The 20,041-nt window shown below is 30.8% G+C and overlaps 1 protein-coding gene across 1 annotated transcript in view; it reads left to right on the top strand.

Moving 5' to 3' along the window:
* Positions 1 to 20,041, top strand: part of LOC124359028 (alpha-2 adrenergic receptor) — a 471,365-nt gene that overhangs the window by 202,860 nt on the left and 248,464 nt on the right. Inside the window, exon 3 of the mRNA XM_046811376.1 lies at positions 3,796 to 3,830. The gene's annotated coding sequence lies outside the window, so the exon portion shown is untranslated. The remainder of the gene's footprint in view (positions 1 to 3,795; positions 3,831 to 20,041) is intronic.

Raw genomic sequence — 20,041 nt, 5'->3', positions numbered from 1 at the left:
CTGGTAATCTATATATATATATATATATATATATATATATATATATATATATATATATATACTTAATTTTGAATATCAGTATTTATATTAAACATTATTGAAATTTAATAATGCAATATCATTATGTAATACTGTATCATGGAACACTTTCCATAACATGGTAATATTAGAGGGTTAAACAAACCAAATTGCATTTATTTATCCTCTAAAAACGTAAAACAGATATACAACAAATTATTCATGTTATTTTAATATATAACTTACGTGATTGGTTATTTAAAGTTTACTGTCATATTTATTCACACTTATTTTAGATTATAGAACTATTTATACGTGTGGTATAAAATCCTGTGCGTGAGAACGAGTTACTATACAACATTTTGTTCGAGTTTCATCGAATTCGGGAATGAATCCTAAGACTAAAGAAAGGAAAAATATATTTGCCATAAAATTAAACTTCTAAAAATGTAATTGAAATAAAAGGTTAACCTAGGGAGGGGTTGCATGACGTGAAGTTTGGACAGGAAATAACCATAATATCCAGATATTTGGGTCCTTGCATATTTATGATTTTACACATAATTTACCACGCCATGATCATAACTTGTATAATGTATGCATTTACTGTGGTTATTTCGTGTTACGAGTGACAAAATATGTTAGGTAAAACAAACTCAACGTGATTATGTCTGTGGGTTTAATAAACCAATTTTTATAGAACCAAATTTCTACAAAAAGCGAAATATATTATTCTACTATCTTTTTAAGCTAATATTTACACATATACTCGTAAACCATAATAGAATTGACGATTTATGAGAATATTTTGAGATAGTAATACCCATTTATACATAAATATAGAAAATAAAATAAAGAATTACGAAAAAATGTGTTTGCTTATAATAAGCTAAAACATTTTTCAAATTCTTCCTTTCAAATTTCAAAAAATTGGTTATTTTTGGTAAAGTAAAGTAAAGAATGTCCTTTTTTCCAGGCGAAGTTAAGAATCATGAACCAATTAACCTGAGGACGAAAGACTTAACATCGTGACTTCCGAACCAAATTTAGGTTATTTTACAGTATACAGATCTGGTTGAGTGGTACAGGGCAGTCGAATTCGATTATTAGAAAGAAGAAGAATCAGGTTTCGAACTTACTTGTACCGTAACTTTTACTGTAGAATTAACGCAAGGTAAACTAAAGGATGGAAGGCTATGTACAGGGAAGGGGAGAGGTCCTGCTAAACACAAGCTGGCAGGACTGGGAGATCGGAAATCAATTTGTCTGTTACACGTATCCTACATTAAACTGGTACAGCCCTTGACGGACTTTCTGTTTAGATCCATTGCTCTAGTTAGTACCCTTATCTGAAACGATACAATAATTTTATTTAAAAGGTGGATCATCAGGTATAAGTACGCGTGTACATTGCTTTCTAGAGCCTAATTTGTAATTAAATTCAAATTTATTTTTTTTAGAAAATATTATAATTCTATTCAACTTACCTTTTATTATTCATATACACTTTTATTGATGCTATATCTATGTTGTACTTAAAGATTTCATTTCATTTTCATTTATTTATCTCATTTACATATAATACAAATATAGTGATAATAATATACACGAGAAGGTACCCACATGGGCAAAAGCCTGTGTGTGAGAACCGAGTCCATCTTCACTTGAGTTTGCAAAAAGATAACTAAAAATAAATAATAGTAAACATATTCTGTTTGGATGCATATTAACTAAATTCAAGCAGTGTAAAAAGTAATAATTTAATAAGTTATGATAAAGGAACGACATGACAAAGATGCAACAAATTCTAGTATATGAAGTTTTATGGCTATAAGACGTAAGACAACATACGGGATGAGCTTAAAGAGTGCGCAAGAAACATTATTTTAAGAGCTATAAAAAAGGAAAAGAATAGAAAAATAAAAAAATAAACAAAAACTAATCATTTTATTGTTGTCGATTTTTGGAACCTACACTATATCGAAATTAATGCATTCCTTCACAAGAAAACAGCACAGGTCAGGGATTACATTTCAGGTCTATACTACACGTCGTGAGATATGGTGTAATCTTTATTTGTATTGAACAAACAAATGTTTTATAAAGATTAGAATAATTTAGAACTTTATTATTCTGTAATATGACAAATAAATACTGTTTTAATAATATATTTTAAAATTACTAAATGAAAATAGCTTTTTACTTATGCTACATTCTGAACATAGGACCGTATTATGCAGTGTTTACTTCGCTAATGATATGTGGTATTTTTAGATTTATGAATACCTATAAATCTACGTTACATTATCAGTTTAAATTTATGAATAAATCGTAGTATTTTTGTTCCTATAGACAATAAATTATTCATAATATTAGTAAAAAGGTTCTTTTGTATTAGAAGAAGTTAAATGTTAACTCACTATATTTTTTACCACATACATATCATATACTGAGTATTATAAATTAATTTAATCTCACGTTAAGAAAAATTATTAAATATAATAAAAAATAACACTCAAGTAGTTCTTCATTTCTATTATCGAGTTATGTTATTATTTCTAAGTTTTTATGATACATATATCCCAAATGTAAACATTTTATACTTTAAAATGTACTCATTTTAAACTAACGGTAAAAATGAACATGTTAAAATAAAAAATGAAGTATTTATAGAAAGATTATAGCAAGAAAACCTTATACTGTATTGTTTTTAGGGACTAAAAATTAACAAAATTTTGTTCAAATCTAACGATCGGTATCCAAAAACACATTAAATATATCTTCATATATCTGGAGCACAGTTTAATTCAATGAGGAAAATAGCAAATTAAATAATATTTTATTGCATTTTTGCAAATTTACATTGCACCCCAACACCAAATAAATCTTTTAACATGTAATATGTATATTTTGTATTAAATATCTTGTATATGTAAATATGTAATAGATTTGTATTTAAGTTTCCTTAAAATGTGGCATGTTTTTGTTTCAGGATCGTTTATATGTGTAAATTGTTTTCAGGATTTCCACTTATAAAATATATTTTTAGCAATTTTCTAAAAGATATTAAAACACTATGTTGAATTGGGTACAATATATAAATATAAATGCACAGCTATGTCTGATCTTTGTAGAAATCATTACCTTTACTTTACATGGTCGGCGTTATTGTTTGTTTTGCATTTAACATGATTAAATATTATGTGACAATACACAAAAATAAAATTCATGCCATAAAATTATCTCCATCATCTGATTATCACCTAGAACCGTAAATAATAGTTTTTTTAAATAATGTAAACATATGGGTTTCGCTTCCAAAAGAGTTTCGTGCCACAAGAAATGGGCTGATACAGAATTTTCTTTCGATTATGATTTAACAACAGAAATACAATGGCACTCTAATAGCAAGTTAGATACGAGAAGTGTGGGGAGAGATGAAAATGGTTTTCCAATATCATTTCCTTACAGGCCGTCTAAACACCTCCATTCCTGAAAGGTTGATTTACATTTTTAACTTTTGAACATTTAAACGTAAACCTCCTTTCGTTCTCAACGTCCAAATTTGTGAATGCCAGAAGTATCTGCTGATTTATTCGACTTCCCACTATTTGGCGTTTAGAAAAATATTATAGAGCCTACTACGAAGTTCAAACTGTTTTATCCCTTCAGTTTCTTTAAGGAATTTATGTAGTCAACAATAGCGTATACTACCGTTATAACTATTTATAACAAGACTATGTAGTTTCACATTTTTATAAATTCATTTTTTTACAGATCAATATGAACTGACTCCTGCTTCTAATACAAAGGTAAGACTTGTATTGTATTATAACTAACGTACTGTTGACACCAGTGACTTATTAATGCTGTATAGTGCAAGAAGAGTGATTGCTTTCTGTCGTGACTTATACTTTAAAATATAAAAGCCTATCAGTAGATGAGCAATACAAATGTATAACTGTTAGTTGTTACAAATAAATATTTTATTTGAACTAAGCAGGGGGTTTAAAAAAGTAATGTCATATTTGATAGTAATTTTTGAAGTGAATACTTCTTTTTGCGGACCATGGCTGTATGCTTTACACATGAGTAAACTTTCGTTTCGCGTCACGGAACGTCACGCATCACGCATGTTCTCTCTGTAGCCGATAGGGGCGGCACTATCGCGGTCATTTTAATGTCAGTACGTTTCTCCGTTCAGTACGGTGGCTATCTAAGCGTGCTAGTGAGAGGTTACTGTCTCTCCTTGTTGAATTGATTACATCTTTTGGCGGGCTATGGATATGTCTTGCATAAGGCAAAAACAATAATCCTGGAAGAAAATTAGTTTGTCTGCTGATTATAATTATAACCTTTTCTCAATCAAATTGGGCCTTACCTATAGCTAAAAAATGAATTACGTAATGTGATTAAACAGAGTTAAAATTTTTGCTGAAGAAGCGGTGAACCTTTTGAGAGATAAATTAAGTTCAACAATGTCAAAGTATAAAAACAAAAGTACAAAGATATATGGAACAACAATACATGCTGCGTTCATTATATATATATATATATATATATACCTAGGGTGCAGGGTGCGGCAAAATGATCTGACGGTTTTCGCCACCGTACTGTAGATCGAGTAAGTGGTGGGGGTGGGGGGGGGGATAAGCGCGTTCGGGAGCCTACATGTGGAAATTTTCAGTAGCCATGGAGCAGTGATCGCCTGAGCATCGTGTGTTCGTTCTCGAGGCGTTTTTTAAAAGTGGCGATTCCTGCGTTGCTGTTCAGCGGCAGTTCCGTAGATGTTTTAATGTTGGTCCCAGAGGAAGAGTCCCAACTCGTAACACGATTATGTTATGGGTAAGTAACTTCAGAGCTACCGGTTCAGCCTTAAAACGTAAGTCGACTGGACGTCCAAAGTCAGCCCGGACACCAGAGAATATCGATCGAGTGAGAGAAGCGGTGGAAGCCAGTCCTCGGCGGCCGGCCCGTAAACAAGCTGCTGCTTTACGCATGTCTGACCGCGCGGTACGACGAATACTGCGTTTTGATCTGCATTTCCACCCATACAAGATGGCAATCGCCCAGCAATTGAAGCCTACTGACTATGCACATCGGCAAGCTTTTGCAGAAACAATGATTGATTTGGCGACTGATGACAAAATTGTCATGATGAGCGACGAGGCACAATTTCATCTGGATGGTTATATCAATAAACAGAACTTTCGCAAGAGTATTCAAAAACAAACCCCGCACACTGGTCGAACTAAAAGAAGCCATAAGCCAAGAAATTGCAAACCTGCCTCCTGCAATGTTAGAGAAGGTGTTCCACAGCTTCAGTGCAAGACTTGAAGAATGCTTGGCCAAAGAAGGACATAATTCGAAGGACGTTATCTTCAGGTCTTAAATGTGTAAAATAAGTTGTACTGATGTTATTTCCATTAATGTTCATCAACACCCTTATGTAATAACCAATAAAATACTTTTTATCACTTTTAATTTTTTTGTTTTTTTAATTTTAAATACATCAGATCTTTTTGCCGCACCCTGTATATATATATATATATATATATATATATATATATAATATATATGGAATATATATATTCCATAGTTTTTATCTCTTAATTCATTTATCATAAACACAAAATTTAATTTTTCCAATATAATTACAATGAATATGAAACAATGATTACGGAAATAAGAGATTGTTGTGAAAATTATACTGACCCAATTATAGAAACTAATATATACGATAATAATAATAAATAATTATTACTTTAATATTGAGAAGTTAGTAACAATTTTAATATATGAAAAGTACAAAATACTACTAAAATGTGTAGAAACATCTTGGAAAATAGAAAAACTTTTCATGTTAGTGTCCTACTTTATTAAAAAAAAATTATTAATCAGGAAATTTACTTTTTCAATATGTATACTCACTGCCCGTTATATAAAGTAGTCAGGCAGTTCCGTAACTAACGATCCATTTTTTACATTATTCCGCTTATTTTCTGGAATTTTAACGTAATTACGTACTCTGATAAATAAAATTGATTTTTTACGTTGGGTGTTTAGTCAGTATAAAATAATAAAATCATTTATCTCGATGGATAAGTCCAACTCAGTATTTTTAATGTAAAACTGCTGCTATTTCCCTAGGACACACACGAACAGAAAGCTTTAGCCAGAGCGGAGTTTGCGTTGTTTGCACGATATGTTATCGGATGCAGGACCAGTCAATATGCCGCTGATATGGATCAGGACTAAAAGGGACATCGATTTCCAATCTACCTCATGTGGAAATGCTCTTTTGACCCAACCCTTCGACGTACACGAATATCGTTTTAGCGATATACTAAACCACCCCTAATGAGTTTTTATGGCATATTATTGAGTTATATTTTCACGGTATGGTGAAAAGTCTCTCTGCCCCGTGTTATATTTTATAGAGGATATTGAATATGAACTAGCAGTACACAATCCTATACCACGGAAATATCATTACCATTTCTGACAAACTTTAAAATATTTGGCACCCTTATATTCGTCAAACTATTTAGACATATGAGTATAACACCGTATTTTTCACTGAACAAATCTTATTTCTTAGTGTAATTATAACCCTGCTCCTTGCAACAATTAAAAATCCTAATTCACACTATATAAAGATAAAATTACGCCCTACCACGTTTAGCGTAACGGGCTTCGCTGAGGTTGCATACAAAATTCCAGGTAAACAGCTGATTCCATTAGGGTACTATTATATTATTTCTTCACATGTTAAAATGTAATATGAATTTTCTCAGTTTATAATAAACTATTTACTCAGCAGTTTTTATCATCATCGAACATTATATAGCTTAAATGAAATAAATAGAGTTGATAATTCATTTACACAGATGGGCGTTAAGTTGATTATTGAAGTTTCGTGCAAAATTTCACGTCTTCAGCCACATAGACAGAAATGAAATTTGTTTATCATTCGAGTGACAGGATTTGTTAAAGTTAAACCAATAAAGAATATGGCTTATATAATGTATGGAATGATAATGTGAATAATCTATTTCTATATATTATTAATCTTGCATTAATACTTAAAGTAAGTAAATATGAATTTATTTTACAATTTGGAAAGTATCCGTTTTTATTGAAATGTATGAATTGAAATGTATCGAAGTGCAAGTATGAACCATTTGTAAATATTTGGATCAATTGACATAATTACATACATAAGCAACCCCTTTGAGATATTCTCCATGAATTGTGCATGAGAGTGCTAAAACAATCTTTTTAAGTTATTTTGAAATTGTGCTGATATAAAGAATAAATGAATTTATTTCCCATAAGTACAAGGCAGTAATACAAAAGAAACATGCTTCGTAAAACACCTCTTATGAAGTCCTTTTGCGTTAATCATTTAGTCATGTACAAAATTATGATGCGGGTTTTATTATATATATAATACCACACTTTAAATTTGGAACTTGCTCAATTTTAAGTTTCAGTCAGGATTACAATTTCAAATTTTTTGAAGATGGCTACCATTTTACAATATGGTGGCCAACTTTAAAATCTTTTATGGAACACTCTGTATTTTATGTTGTTTTTAGATTATACTCTAAAAAATAAGACATTTTTGCTATTGAGAGTTTTTCAATCTAATTGTTCAGGAGCTACGTGGACTGGAAATTTTCATCATCAGTGGCATGAACTCTTAAAGCACGTTTAATCAATATTAGTTTTATGTGTTGTTAGTGTTTTGTTATGTGTGTAGATTGTATGTGTTTTGATATTAGAAATATTTTACGTTGAGCATTAATCATTTTGCTTTGATATTCATTTAACTTTTAGACTAAATGTTAGTAAAAATGATTTGAGATGAAAAGTTTTCAGAGCAGTGTCAGATGTCAGACGCTGCACTTATCGGAGGCTGAAATTGAACTTAAAAGACCTTTCACTTTTAATAAACCTTTCCCACTGTAGCTACTTTACGTTTAAAAAATACATTATTTTACTTCGTGAAGCTAGGACTAGGAAATCATCTCTAACACAATCTAGGGCTTAAAAGTGACTTCCGAACCACCAAGCAGGCGGGCTGCTTACAAGGACAAGATCGCTCAGCGGTCACCCATCCAAGCAGCAGTCACGCTCGACGTTGCCTGATTCGTATACCTCACAATAACCGCCGCACCCGCTACACTGCTCCATTGAAACATTGGTTAAGTTATATCGATATCGAAATAACGCCAGTCATCTCTAAGTAGCATATTACTTACAAAGTTGACTTTTTATATACTATTTAATTGTATATAACAAAGTAATTCAGAAACAATTATTTGCTTAATTTATTATTTATTTACTATTATTATATTATTGTTTATCAGGTTTTTTTCTTTATTATCTACTATAGTGTATGTATGTTGTATCATTTAAAAAGTTAATTTCCTGTTACAAAAACATCCCACCACATAATAGTTGTTACGCTAAAGTTTGTCTCGTGTGTTAAAAATTGTGTTATCTAGTTTATTATCTATTTTCTTATTTAGAAAGTTTACTGACTGTTGAATTGTTATATACTTTTGTTGAATTGATCAAATTACTAAGTACTCTCTTTAAGTGTGAATAACTTTAAATTCCTATAACACCGACTGCTGGGATTGAATTCATTTTACAAGTGCCTGACACCTTGTTAGAGATTATTTAGTTTTAATATATTTAGTAGTTAACAATTGATTACCTCTTGAACAAATTTTTTGTAGATCTTGTTATGGTTTGAGGACTTGATAGTGTTAAATGTAAGAGTGAGCAGTCTGTTGTTAAGGAAAAAAAAGAATATTTCATATAATTTGTGTAAATTACCAACTGCCTTCCTTCACGCATTGGGATGATTATACCTGTCAAATGACTGTATTATGTTTTCTGAATAAATAACTTTTGAACTTGAACGTGAACTTGAAAAAGTAACCCAAGCACGTATGACAATACCATATTTTTGCTAAATATACATTTGCATAATTATGAACGTACTACGATATTTAAATATGATGGACTATTTACTGAGCAAAATTGATAGAATATCGTTTAATAATAGTTAATTAGGAAATATAGATGAATAAAGGGGGATTTACACGTCATGATACACGAGGAACACGTGTGGTAGAGTGACGAAGCTACATCAAGTCGGGAGTATAGAATAAAGAAGGGTGGCGCTGTGATATCTGAGCTCCTGAAGCGGAAGGAGTTCCCACGAGAACTGAAATATATCGTCCCTTACACTACATAAATCTTTACATTATCGGTGGTGGCGTTAAAAGTATTGGTGAATAACTTAACTTTACAACAGCCTGAGTAACTGAGTTAAAGTTGTTTTACTCCTCCACATCCTGCAGTGACTTATGGAGTACCTTCGATTCCGATGAATCTTATTTCCAGCAAGTGATATTTCTTCAATATTCTGCTGCTGGGTTGGTTCAAAGGTTTCTCACTCGTCCTGAAACTTAGCCAGAGTTCTGTAACGCCTATGATAGATAGGTAGCTTACAACGAATATTTATTGGTTGATTAGTTGAAATACAAATCATTACTAATGAGTTAATATTCTTCTGTAAGTACTTGTCACTGTATTTTATGTAAATTACGTCTTATAACATAGTAATATTTTGAATGCCTTAATAAAAGTGACTTTTACCCCTGTGTTTGAAATTGTGACTTGGGTATATACATGAAACCAAAAATTTAGTTATTAGTGTTGTTGCAGTGGTCATTTTAATATGTATTGTTTTTTTATTGTCATAATAAATAATACAGAACAACAAAAATTTACGTGATGAGATATTTCTGGATAAGCAATTAAATTTCATGGTATAAAATATTAAGCACTTAAAATGTACACAAAAATTGATTATAAAAATAAACCTATCTGTAAACCTCTAAAATGTTAGTAGCAAAAATTAGAAAATACAAATTTTATTTATTTGTTATGATGAGAAAACACGATTTATTTTAATTTAGTACTATGAATATTTTGATATGAGTTTCATATTTCAACAAAAGTAAAAGAAACATTGATCTATTATGTAAGTTCGTGTCCTTATATGCTCTATAAATTCCATCTAATAAAATAGTTTGTTTTATTAGTGATAGTTTGAATGAATTAATAAAAGTGATTTTTACCCTCACGTTTGAAATTGTGACTTGATATGTTCATAAATCTAAAGCCTTAATTATTACAAGTGTTATTGCATATGCCATTTTAATATGTCTTCTTCTTTTATATCATACTACATTAACACAGAACAAAAACGAAATACTAACGTAATGAGGTATTTCTGGATTAACAAAATTTTATGATAGAAAATATCAGATACTAAAAAACAGAACAAATTATAATAAAATAAACAAATCTCTAAAACTCTAAAATGTTAGTAGCTTAAATTAGAAAATACGAATTTTATTCAACTGTTATAATGTGAAAACAGGAATAATTTTAATTCAGCACTATGAATATTTTGGTAGGAGTGTCATATTTCAACTAAAGTAACAGAAACCTGAAACGCTGTGTTTTAAATACACTAATAAATTTAAAATGTAATTTACTTACAACACGGATTATGTATTCAAAGATGTCATTAAATTACTTCTCTGGCACGCAAATAATTATTTGTCCTTATGATTCATAATTTAATAGACTATAAAAGCTCTTATGTAGATATGAGACGTTACATAATATGTTCACTACTTAGCTCCTAATAAGGAGAGCAGTATTCATTATAGCTACCAATATGACGTAACCACCGATAATCACCTTTGACATTCATTGTTGTTACGATGTGGTGTACTAAATGTGATTGTTTAATTGCATCGCTCCTTGAGCATTTAACATTATATAATGAACATTACATAAGAATTGAGCATTACATTATACAAGAACTGCAATGAGGAAAAAATGGAGTAAACTGATATATTTATTAAAATAGCAATCAATTGTGTACTATCTATTTTCAGTATTTACGTTTTTAAATAACTGTCTTAATGACTTATGAGTAATCGTCATGTTCTCACAATAAAAATGATTTTTTAAATTGTGGTGAAATTTTTCAAAAACATTTTAGTATTAAAAAAAATAATTTTTACAAGTATTTGACAACCATTTAAATGACAAATAATTTTCACAACAGCGTCAGACTTTTTTCCACTGTCCTATGTTTTATGCATACCTAATACCATTTTAAATAAGCAAAGTTGTTGATAAATTCATGTAAGCAAAATTAACTGTAATACACCTGTCTGATTACAATACGAAAGACAAACAATACACAAATAGACAGAATAATAGAAATTGAGTGAAAGCGAATCTTTAAAATGGCCTTGCTCGCTTATTCCTTGACGGATTTTGTTGGACTATTTCAGGTTAAAATTGTACGGACATTGCTCAAATAAGTGGTATCCTGTAGTTTTCTTACTATATGGGTTTTGTTATATGATTTTAAATACTTTTCAAGAGGCGCCAATTTTGATAATATTGTTTTGGATTGGTTATTTAAACATATATGTGAAAGGAAAGGACAAATAAACAATAATTGAATCGTAAAAAGTAAGGGCTCTGTGGTGTAATAAGAGCACATTCACCTGGCAAGTGAGAGATCCGGGTTCGAGTCCCGGCGGACCAAGTACTTTTTGTGATTCCATGTTTATTGAAATTAAATTAGGCTATTGCCACTTATACAAATGCAATGAATGTAAATAAAAGTCATTTGACAGGTATTTTTTTCCGATCATATGTTAGTTTGGTTATTTAAAATCATATGTGACGGATACGGCCAAATACAAAATAATTGAACCGTAAAAATTAGGGGCTCTGTGGTGTAATAGTAGCACATTCACCCGGCAAGTGAGAGATCCGGGTTCGAGTCCCGGCGGACCAAGTACTTTTTGCGATTCCATGTTTATTGAAACTAAATTAGGCTATTGCGAATTATAGAAGTTTAATTAATGTATATATAATATATATATATATATATATATATATATATATATATATATATATATATATAAATTATAAAATCAAATAAACTATTCTAACCAATTTACTTCATTGATTATGTATTTTCATTTTATGTGTATATCTATTATGTTTTTATAACCCTATAAGCATTGTTTTGTTATTGAAGATAGTTGAAGCCAAAGTATTAAATTTCTTCATTATTATTTTCTGATTTCTTATTTTCATAATCTGTCCCAAAATGTAAGTAAAAGTAATTTTTAGACTGAGCCTATCAGATGATGTCTATTTCCATCACAGTTTGCTATGAAATATCTGTCAGGTCATCAACCATCCGAATGGTAGAAACATTATCTTGCAACAACCATAATAAACGGGGTTTTGTGATTATTTTAGTAAACCCACTAGGATGTATTTGGTATTTTAGATATAAATTCTGTTGTATGATTGAGGAAAATAGGCGGGTTGCATTAAATAAGTTGCCTTAAACTCTACACCTGCTTCCTGGTCTTGAAAGACTTCATTATTATGTTTAAAAACTAGAAAATATTTTATGCAGAATTCAGGTACAAAACTTACTTCATTATAGCTACGAATAAGAAAGCTGTGAGAGTTTGAAGATTTTGAGCAAAGCTAGTTTTTGAGCATACCTTGTAAACGACGCAATAAAAAATTAACGTAAACACGTAAATATTTTGCCTTTGTTATCTCGAATAACTTTGCGTATATAATGTTCCCTTTATATCTATCTATCTAGTTCCCAGATCCCTTCAATGTGCATAAATTTGGAATAATTATCTTGGCCTTATTACTTACAGTACTACTACTATAGTACTATAATTATCTTGGCCTTATAATTAAACAGATTTTTAAGCCATTCCATTTCCATGTGGTGGCTGTTAAACCGTAAAAACAGTCGGATAAGTAGCTAGATTTGTTCCACCAGAATTGTTAATAATGTATTTCTAATGGAATTTCCTGGTACTCAATATTTTAAATAACGTAAGAAAAAAAACAATGTTTCATAACTAAACGTTTAGGCAATATTGTATGAAATAAAAACACCATTTTAATTTTGTTTAGGTCCATAAATAACGGAGTATGTTTTATTTAAAAAGACACCATATTGAACGAAAATTGAGTAGTGAATTGGCTGATTACATTAATTAGATAAAAAGTTTGTAGCTTTTTCAGACTAACCTGTTATCAGGTCACTACAGTTTCTTATTAGTGCCTGTAGTACAAATCTCCAATGACTTTAAAGCAAAATTACTCTGGTGTTTAAAATGTGGATAGGCCCAGACACAGTCGCGGGAAGTAACGAAGCACAGTTGATGTCAGTTCCAATTACTGCGAAATGGACTACTAACTAGCACTAACCATATTAAGGGATTTAACTCAACGTTCTTTCATGCAATTTACTCTTTGTGTTTTTGACAGTAAAGAACTTAGTTAGTTAGGGACGATGTTAAATTATCAGTATTACGAATTCTAAACCTTATGGTTTGTAGTTCACTCTGTACATTAAATTTAGTTGAAACAATTTTAAGTTCTAATCACAATGAATGGAAATGGTACAATTTAAATAGTGAAAAATTAGATCTTTTTTATATAATATATATTATCACCATATGTATGTTATGAAGAGCTCTCCAAAGTCTAATGTGACATTTGGTTACACTTTTTCGTGAAGTTAAATAGAATATGTAGAAAAATAACGTCAATAGACTTTTAACGGAAACTGCCTACAATTGATAAATAGTAAACAAAATCATATTTTCCTTTATTTATTTTTACCATACTTTTTTTATAACAGAGCGTGTTGTGGCTAATGAAAACAACCAAAATCGGAATTCGAAAAACATATTATTTGCTTAAATTCCTTGAAATAGTTGCAAAACTTCAGAAGTGTTGTTGGATCGGAAAAATACAAAAACAACACGGGGCAAGAAAGCAATACAACAATAAGAAATGATTTTCTGAAGAAAACCGGAGAACCGTTCAAGACATATACAGTTTACAGGGTCACCCCCCCTTCCCCTGCATTTAAGGTTGAGTTACATTTTGCCGTTTCGCAATATCTTTTCTTTAGTATTGACCTCTTTGCGGTCTATCGAACAAAGGCAGTTCCGCTGCTGTTTTCAGTTTCTTTGTGCTCAGTTTGCAACACAACAGTTTCTGTTTACTCAGTTTATTAAATTTCTAAACACAATATTTTTTGTGCTAATAAAATTTAAGTGGTCAGCTTAATCTATTATTTCGTATAAAAGTAGCTTAGAATCGCACCCATATTGTTTTACTATGTCTATAACATTTGCATACCAATAGTAACATTAGGCGTCTTGAAGAAATTTCCCTCAACGAATATTTTCTGCTGGAATTTATTTATCTAGTTACAAAAATTATGTACTGAATAGTTAATTTAATCACCTAGCCCCAAAAATACAAAAAAATATGCCAGCGTTAGTTACACTGTTTGTCTGGAAGCACTAAAACTAAATACATTTTTTCTAAATTTTACTGGGGTGAAATACAATTTTACATTATGTCGTAAATACAAAGTAAATGTTTTTTATTCTGACTAAGATGACCCAAGAGAGCAACTCCGTAGGACATAATACTTTGTCAAAACTTCTAGGCTATATTCTTAACAAACTTTAAAGAGATTTTATAGGTTACTAGCTGTTTCCCGTGGTTTCGCACGCTTTTGGTAACCTTTGCCCGTATATGAGCACTTCTGGTTCAAGTGAATTATATTTCCAGTGCCAATGTAGAGTTTGTCTTGTTCCTATGATCAATAAAATCTATCAAAAGTGTATGTTTATATACATTTTACATGTACATGTACTATATTATAAAGTGGTCTAAAATTCATGCTTTAAGTTCAACCAGAAATTCATCTTAAAGACAAAGATGTATCATAACTTAGTGCCTTCAAATACTGTTTGGCTATTTAATATACGTAACTGTCTCGTAATTGCAGTTTATATTGTGCAGGTGCTTTTAAAACTGTTATCTTTTGCAACGCCGCCTATTGGCGAGTTAATTCAATGGGCATATCATATAAACCTTCTCCGAGAAAAAAATACATATACATACAAATTTTCTTAATGATCGGTCAAATATTTCACGATTCCATAAATGACAAACACATAAACATTCATTTTTATATATATAGACATACTCAATCAAACTTGACCGGCATAAGTCTTACTACGGCATTGGTGAGCGATCAAGCACTGGTCTAGGTTACTTGTTATTGCACATTCCTTACAGTTGGCGTAATTATTTAATCTTGGTACCCAGTTTATTCGAAACACTAAACTGTTTCCAAAGAAAATCTCAGTTCCAAGATAGATCAATCTTATATTTAAATGTTCTGAGAGCCTGTTGTTTATTAAAATAATAACTTAACATTTTAAGGTTTAATTCCAAGGTAAGTTGTAATTGCTGTACAATAAGAAGGGATGAAGCCTAATGATAGAAAAAGTAGTAATGAACTGACACTTATTGCTTTCGTTATATGTTCCAGATATTTAATGACGTATACCTTAATCTAAGGAATGATAGTAAAGATGAGAGAGAGTGTTCCACATCACTGTTTTGAATTTTTGCCGAAGAGTAATCTGCCCCCAACCTTTACATGTCTTGGTCCCAAGTTCAAGGGATGGGATGTTCCGATTTTAAAATATAATGTAGAAGCATTAAACCAAGCTCAATTCCAATGCTTTTTTTAACTAAGTTGCAATTTGCAATTTTTACGAGGCATTTATTTATGGTTGAAATATTTTTAACAAATCCAGTTTCGGGAACATTTTTATGTAAGGGCAGTTTAAAACTCATGAAATAACGATGTTAAGAGTCGATCATAAAACTGAAGTCTGATTCCAACAAAACATGATTACATGAAGCAACGATTTCTTACGAAAGCAGTGGGTTTAGGCCCTTCAATTTTGATGGTACCTAGTATATTCGGATTGGGTATTCTGTGCTTTCACACAATAATACATTTTTTAAACTGTGAAATTTCTGGCCTGGGAGGGAAAGTTCTAGTTTGAAAACTGTCCAGCAACTCTGATGCTGTTCCACCTTCACTAGTTCGTGTGTGACGTGTTGTTAGAGCTCTTGGTGCTGTGCAGTGACATTGCTCGGGCTCATTCTCGCCAGTCTAGACTTAATGACTAAACCAGTCTACTAGGTGCTATTTATAATTTCAATTCACACTGTTTAATCCACTGCCACACTTTTTAGTCTATTGGCATATTTGGTAGTTTATTAGTGTAAACGTCTTATATTTGTATTACTCAGCATTGGTTATAAGTTTTTTTGAACCAAGTGATGGCATCAAACTAAAACCTTATGGCTAGAAAATTTTAAATTGCATGGAAAAGGTCACAATGAATTTGGTACTATAAATATTATAAGAAAATGTGAGAATAGGCAAAATGTCAGATTAAAAGTTTGGAAAACATCTTGAGTAGGTTTTGTTAGAGTACCGTTGGAGCATTCAACCTTTAAACCAACTAGGCTGTAGGTCAGGGAATGAAAGGTCCGCATGCTCGATAATAATTACATAATTTTTTTGTGTTCTAATTTAAAGTTATATTTGTTAACCCATGTAGTGTGGTGGCAAAGGAACGATTAAAGTCCGGCTATTAAATTTATATTATTATGGCCTATGTAAAGCCTGAAAAATTAAGAATATGTTACATGTACTTTATTCTTAATAAATAGTGAAAAAAACTATAACTCAACCATTTGTATAGGGTATTCAACCTATTAATCAATACTTTTACAATATTGACATATTTAGAGAAGAAAATGAAAGTTATAAAGCCGGATCTAAATATTCACTGTGAAAACAATATTACGTGACATAATTGCACACTGTTACACTAATATTCCAATCGTTGTTTTCAATGTAAAATTCTTTACGTTGCATGGTAATATTTTTAGTATAGTCTTGGATACCATACGTAAATGTACAAAAACCTTAAATTAAACATTGTTAATTGTAAATACTTAACTTCATTTCCCAAGCATGGACACTACAGCTACCATTCGTAAGCCCCAGTTTCGGCCTTACTATACTCATGTCAATATTTAGAAATATTTTTTACAGAACATAACTTCCACAATTAAACGTTCATAAATATTACATGGATTTTTTTTTAAAGTTTACCGGCTGATAGTCTACTATTTTCAAATTATTTTTCTACCACATTCAAAGGCTCTTACTGTTTACGTCTTTACTCTCTAAAACGATATATTTGTAATTAGCTCTGATTTGTTAAAAACTAGTTTTTTGGAATTTGTTTCATGAGATACCAAATTTCTATTGTAATAAAAAAACTAAACATAAAGAAAGGAACGAGTGATAATAACTTTTGTGAAACACAAGCTGTCAGGAGGGGGGGGGATCGGAAATCAATTTGTCTGCTACACGTATCCTACATTAAACTGCTCCAGTTCCCGTCGGACTTTCTCTGCAGGACAATCACGTCCTTGTAAAGTATATTGCAGTAATATTTTACAAACTTGATACACTTATTTCAGTTCTGAAGTCTATGCTATACACGACCTCTATGGAGCAGAAAGGCTATACTGCATTCTTAGATCACACTGTTCTTTGATTATTAAGGGTCTAATAATAATATTAATATTTTATAAATTTTGCATGGTTGCAGAATTATCGACTAAATTTAATGTACCATAAATGCCATACTATTTATATTCACTCGGCGGGTTAAATTACTTTATTGAAGTATTATAAGGTATTAATGTCTCTAAAGGGATTTGATCTGAGTTTATACGTAGAATATGAAGTGATGCCAAAAATAGGGGTACTTTGTTATTACCCGCAGGCCACTCTGTCCCTATCCACTATTCATTAGGCTATATAAGTAGGTGAGTACATAAATACTTTTTATAAATATAGCAATTTATATAACTTTTATAACGTCACATCACGCTGGCCGTTCTGGCACGTGAACTGAGTAATCTACATGTCTGCAAGCGGTTGTAAACAAACGTGCGTATGTTTATTTATGGCAACAAATGTTATGTTTATGTACTGAAACAGATGATGAGACATGTAAAATAGGTGGACTATTGATGATTTTAGTACTGTTGTTTATTTAAAATATTTTTTTTATTGTTTACTACACTTTACTAGTTGTACAAATTTAAATTATTCACAAACTGGAACTATTTAAATAATTGTTATCGTAAGATATTCCTGCTTATAACCTTAAGAAACCGATAACTAGAGTAGACGATATTTCTCTAAACTAAAGGTTAGAGAATAACGTTTTTATAATTTCAAGCAATTTTTATTATTTTGGAAAGTAGATATATATAAAACTGAATTATAGTTCAATAAAGAGTATTTAATTTTGCCTCGTATAAAATACGAAACAAATGAACGAGTTCTAAATTAAAAACTTTGTTACCTAATGAATTAAATATTTTGGTTACCAATATATTATGGAAAAATAAAGCCACATTTCTTTACCAGGCCAAGCTTTAAAAAGGTGAGAGAGATTTTGCGACCATTTTCGATTATCTACAAGACTCGTAGATATAATGCTTGAGATAGTTTTCATGAGAATAATGATGCTTCAATGCTTAATGGTTTACGTTTTAAGTATACGGTAAAGTATGTTTAAGACCGGAATAAACATTATTTTTAAGACAAAACTTGTAAATATACAAGTAGGTAGCGCTCGTTTGACGTTAATCGACGTGATTGATACAGTTTGGATGAGAATTAAAAACGGTGTTAAGCAAACATTTATATAACAAAAAAAGGGAAAACCACTAGTACATTATGCTTGTTTTCGCTTCTGGTATATTTATTTATTCACCTCATTTTAGTATTAGATTATAACGAAGATAATACAGATGAATAAGATACAAATAATATCGAATTTTATGTACAATCATAACAAGTGATACATATGTGCTATCTACAATTTTGATAGCTGTCGAATTGTAATTGACTTCCTGATGAGTGAAACTACGCGGACGGTGAATGATATCGATGCTATATGCTATATAAACACGTGATATACGTCTTTATTGTGTTTTATACGGTCTTATATATTATAGCAATACCTTTTCTGCCTGATATGAATGCTGACCAAACTGTTTTTACTGGACTTGTTTTGATTGAGAAGTATGCTGATGATATGAAGATAAACGTTTATGACTTACCTAGCTGTTTTGTTATAGAAAGCATGGAGGGGCAGCTGTTCTGTTACGAAACTAATTTAGTAGAGAGTAATAAAGGACCTTTCAGGTTTTTCTGCACTAAAGAACAGTTTAGAAATATTTTGAGCCTCCTGTAAAGTAAAGAATTTGTGAGTCTGAAATATTCAGCTGACGTTCACATAACTTTCTAATATTTTATTTGGGTTTCAATACAACGTTCCTTTTGTCAAATATCGTTATAGCTTACGGTGTACACAGTGGTTAACTGATAATATAATCTGTAGCAGAATTCGAGTATAGGATTCGTAGCTTATACAACGTAATAGTGATGACGAATTAGCCCACTATAAACGTTTATTTGCACAACATGGTCTTCGAAGGCAAAGCAAACTCGTCCAGCAACAATCTGAGTAAAGCGATCTAGAACGTGATTGGAATTCGAAGATGTGCTCAAAAGAAGTCATTAGGTATACTCGTAGATGTGTATGAGCTGGTGCGTAATAAAAAGGTCATTGACAATTCACTGAAGATAGCTTCGCTTTTCAATCAATCTTTCATAAATATTGCTGGCACCCTAAGCTCACCATCTCAATCTAAATCCAATTAAATCACAATTCCACCTTCGTATAATCGTACACAATGGAATTCAAATTCTTTCTTTTTATTAAAGATTCAGTAGATGATACAGTTGATACATTTCAATGTTTAAAAAATAACAAATCTAAAGATATTTTCTTTCTATTATCTGCTATTGTAAATTATTTTTCTAATAACATTTTCCAATTTGTATAATTGTGTTAAAAAACTAATATTGAAAGAT

The sequence above is a fragment of the Homalodisca vitripennis genome, chromosome 4, assembly GCF_021130785.1.
Source record: "Homalodisca vitripennis isolate AUS2020 chromosome 4, UT_GWSS_2.1, whole genome shotgun sequence".
NCBI classification, from domain to species: Eukaryota; Metazoa; Arthropoda; class Insecta; order Hemiptera; family Cicadellidae; genus Homalodisca; species Homalodisca vitripennis.
Note: the sequence above shows the minus strand (reverse complement) of the source record. Positions and strands in the feature narration are given on the sequence as shown.